The sequence below is a fragment of the Rhincodon typus genome, unplaced genomic scaffold, assembly GCF_021869965.1.
Source record: "Rhincodon typus isolate 14 unplaced genomic scaffold, sRhiTyp1.1 hic_rhity00008663, whole genome shotgun sequence".
In the NCBI taxonomy this organism is placed as follows: Eukaryota; Metazoa; Chordata; class Chondrichthyes; order Orectolobiformes; family Rhincodontidae; genus Rhincodon; species Rhincodon typus.
In genome coordinates this window covers 3,890-8,567 of record NW_025974301.1, presented here as the reverse complement: position 1 = coordinate 8,567, position 4,678 = coordinate 3,890, and the positions used below count along the sequence as shown (strand labels likewise).

The window sequence follows — 4,678 nt, the reverse complement described above, 5'->3', positions numbered from 1 at the left end:
TTTTCTGAAGAAGGGTCCCTACCCGAAACATCAGCTTTCCTGCTCCTCTGATGCTGCCTGGCCTGCTGCGCTCCTCCAGCTCCACATTGTGTTATATCAGCTACTCAGTCTAGCTCACTGTGCAGGAAACTGGTCTAAAATAGCATATTTTTAACAGTAATCTTGTCATTAAATTCCACAAGAGCTCCACAAAGACTGCTTTCCTGGGTCTCCTGTTGCTTAATTCCATCCCCTTTGCTCTCTTCTATCTTGCTGGTATGAATAGAGACTTCTGCACTCTCTCAGTGAAAAACTGAAATAGTTCTAGGAGATAAGTTTGGATCCAATTCTTCAGCTGCTTCTTCTTGCAAAGAGAAAGTGAACGTGCAGTTGTTACAATGTCTTGCGTCTGGTTGTCTGAGATGTCTTGGATCAATTAAGCACTAATCAATCTTTCTTGTTGGTCTCAGTGTGAGCAACTGAAACCATTGGGAAGACTGTGCATCTTAATAATGAACAGCAAATAAGTTTACGTATTTTTAATAGCTATTAATATCTGAGATACATGATTGTCACTTGTGACACTAACAGTCTCAAATTAAGAGTAGAAATATTTTATTGCTGTAGCTACGGACTGTTCACACAAACAATAATCACTGAAACACATGTTGGTTAGCCCTTCCAGTGTTAAATGTCTAATACAAAATCTGTGACAGTCAGAATCAACTTCCCCTTATTCCCCTTGTTTGAAGTTGCTGCACATGTCCTCCCATTATTTTTGCCTGTTCATTCCCTTGAGGCGGTCTGGTTCCACACCTTTGGATAGCCAGAGTGCATCTCTATGACTCAGTCATTGTCGAATTCAACATTATTTCAGAACATAGGAGCAGCACAAGCTTATTCAACCCATCAAGCCTGTCCTGTCATTTGGTGTTATCTTATTAACCAAGCACTTCAACGCCCCATCCACATAACACCCTACATCAGAAATTTATCAATCACTTCTTTAAGTAGACTCAAACAGTGAGTTTCTACAGCTCTCTGGGGTGAAGAATTCGAAAGGTTCCCAACATTCTGACTAAAAAATATTCTCCTCATCTCAGGCACAAGCGTCACTCCTCACTTTTTAAATTGTGCACTCCTGTTTGGAACTCCATAACAAGGGCAATCATCTGACCAGCATCTACCTTGTCTATCCCTTTAATTATTTGTATTTTTCCATAAGGTCACCTTGCATTCTTCAATACCCAGAGATGACAGGCCTAATTTGCTTAGCTTCTCTTCAAAGGACACTCCTGTCATTCCGGGTATATGTCTGGTGAACCTTTGTTGCACTCCCTCTATGGCAATCAGATCTTTCCTGAGATAGGGAGACCAAAACTGCACGGAGCTGTGAAATCAGTATATTTATAGAGCAAAGCAAACCATATGCAGTGTCCAATAAGTTTGAGTGGTAACCTTTGTCACAGATTAAATTTGAATTATTTCATTACCATCTTTAAATACTTCATCCCTAAAAACTCTCTGTTTTTTTTATCGTTTCTATGTGGTTGACACTGTGTGTCATGCTCTCACCAATCAGGGACTTGAGTACGCTCCCAGGCTGCACACCAGGGTAACATTGAGGAAATGCTTTAATGTTGTAGAAAATATCTTTTAAAGGAGGCTTTAAATTGGGGTCCTATCGGTTCGTTCAGGTCGATGGAAAGGATTCCGAGTTACTATTGGAAGAAGAAAACATTAGAACTCTCAGTCCCAATCTATGATCCTCCCTCCATCAATAGGCTAAAAACAGGTTAAACAGTTCTCCATCTCATTGCTACTTGTGGATGCTCCCTGGCATAAATTAACCATCACATTTGGCTATGCCGCAATTGTGATTACACTTCTCTACTAGTTAATGAATGTGAGATGTGTAGGAGGTTCCAAGTATGTTACAATGTGTTTCATAAATGCAAGCTTTTTTTTTAAAAAAAGGTAAAACAAAACATCATGTAATTTTTTTTTCCAGAGTTCCCTTATTCTTCAGCCTAGAAGAGGTTAAAACAATGGACTCTGCTCACAACACAGATGGACTGCAGGCAGGAATGCCACTGATACAGAAGAAGTCAGATGATTTGGACAATACAGAATTGAACATTGCAGTGACAGGAGAGGCAGGTGCTGGGAAATCTACCTTCATCAATGCAATGTGTGGACTTCAGAAAAACGTTAAGGAATTAGTTCAAGTTGGCAACACAGAAACTACAACAGAGCCAGTTGGATACAAACATCGCAAACTGCCAGATGTTTGTTTATGAGATCGGCCAGAAATTGGATCAGAATTCCCAGCAAATAGACACCTGAATGAACTTCAATTTGAAAGATTTGATTTCTTTATCATTATTTCAGCCTGTCAATTCACAGACAATCATACACTACTCACCAAAGTCATTAAACGATCGGGGAAGAAATGCTACTTCATTCAATCTAAAATTGATAATCATCTCGATTCAAAGAAGAAGGGAGGTGAGACAGTTAGTGAAGAGCAAGAGCTGGAGAAGATCAGGAACCATTGTGTCAGAAACTTGAAAGAAGCAGGGATCCCATCACCCAGTGTCTTCCTGATATCAAGTTATGAGTTAAATCTGTATGATTTTAATCTGTTAAATAAAGCCCTTGAAAGTGACCTTGTGAATATGAAAAAAAGTATGAATGTACTGGACTTTCTAAATGTAAATCTAAAGACTGTGGAGATGGAAAAGAAAAAGTTGCAGAAAGGAATATGGAAGTTGGCAATATATTCCGGAGCAGCAGGAGCAGTGCCATTTATTAGTGTCCTGCTTGTTTCTGACAATGAGATTTTGATAAAAGAAATAACAGATTTCCGTCAATGTCTGGGACTAGATGATCCCTCTCTTCAAAGACTAGCCAAAACGGCAGGGAAACCTGTGGAGGACCTGAAAGCAGTGGTGACAACGCCCCTGGTTGGATGGGAAATAACTCGAGATACAATTAAAAGGATGATGTTGGCTAATGTTGCTGAAAACATTTCATCACCTGGCCTTGCCCTCAGCAATTCACGAAGCATTCAATACATCTTTGCAGCAGGATGGTCATTTTATGTGACCTGAAGTCTGCATTGGATGATCTTACAGAGTACGCACAGAGAGTGGTGACAGGTGCATTTGGGACTGAAGCAATCCGGTAAGTCAATGCTGTCACTGATATTGTAAGCTTTTATTCTGAAGGTTACAAAAATTCCACTCCAGAATATTCCCGTTTTGTAAATTAATTTCTGGCAATATACTTGATCCATGTAAGGGATGCCTTTGGATCTTGCTGTCTGTTTTCTGGGTATTAATTTACACAAAGTTCTTTGTTCATATCACTCTTGTTGTCTCTAATTTACCTTGGTTGACTGGGCCCCAATGTCTGAATTTTAAAATTGTCATTCTGTCATATCCCTTCAAGTTACTGAACCACCCCCCTATCTCTGTAATCTGCCACAGTCCCACATTATATCTGAGCTTCTCCACTGTTACTCTATGACTCTATAATTCTTGTTTCATGAGCATAACCAATGTTAATTGCTCTATCAATGGTGGCCACACATTCAGTTGCCTCGGCCACAACATCTGGAATACTTTCCCAACAATTCACCACCTCTTGATTTCATTTCCTATTTAAGATACTGTTTAAAAGCTCTCTTTCAACAAACCCTTGGTAATCTGACCACATCCCTCATCGCTGACACTCAGTAGCAGCAGTGCATACTATCTACATTATCTACAATTCTTTGCACCTCACCAAACATCCTTTGACAGCTCAGTCCAAACCCATGACTCCTTACATCCCAAAGGACAAGGGCAGCAGATGCATGGGAACACTACCGCTTGCAAGCTCCCCTCCAAATCACTCACCATCCTGACTTTGCAATATTTTGCCATTCCTTCACTGTCACTGGTCAAAATCCTGGAATTCCCTCCCCAAGGACATTGTGGATCAGCCTACAGCACACAGACTTCAGCAGTTCAAGAAGGCAGCTCACCATCACATTTTCAAGGGCAACTAGGGATGGGCAATAAATACTGGCCAGCCAGTAATGCCCATGTCCCACAAATGGTTCTTTAGAAAAAAATCAAAACCAAGGAAATACATCTTGTGCTGATTTCATGAATCTAGGAACATGTGGCTAGACAGCCCATACTGTTGTAGTCAAAAATGTTTGTGTTCCTCAATAATGGGGATCTCAACAATATTCTTATTTGATTCACAACAAGAGCATCATGATCGAAATGGACATGAGTTTTCAGCTGATACAAAGCCGCTGATATCTAGCATTGATCTGCTGAGTGCTGGTAAATTGCACATTGACCCCTGTATTCATCCATTTACGCAATCATAAAATCACAGTGAAAAAAAAAATTGGTCTCAAAATCTGACTATTTCTTCGCTCTCTTCCTCACTGGAACAGAATAGAAGATTGCCTTTGCTGGATGGGGTTTGCTGATGAACATACAGAGTTGGCTTGCTGTTTCTTTCATGATAATATGCGTGTAGTCAATGACATATTGAACCTTGGCAAACTTGCCTTGAACCCTGTTCTATGGGCCAGACCAAGTCCCCTCAAAATATATTAGGGTCTGGGCTATCTTCCTAACTATTTCTGAATAAAAACTTTTTCAGCAATTTCTGCTTTTGTTCCTAACTCTCTCTT

The 4,678-nt window shown here is 40.2% G+C and overlaps 1 pseudogene; it reads left to right on the top strand.

Annotated features, from left to right (window-relative positions):
* Positions 1–1,990: 1,990 nt before the first annotated feature.
* Positions 1,991–3,165, top strand: LOC125482312 (annotated as a pseudogene).
* The last annotated feature ends 1,513 nt before the right edge of the window (positions 3,166–4,678 follow it).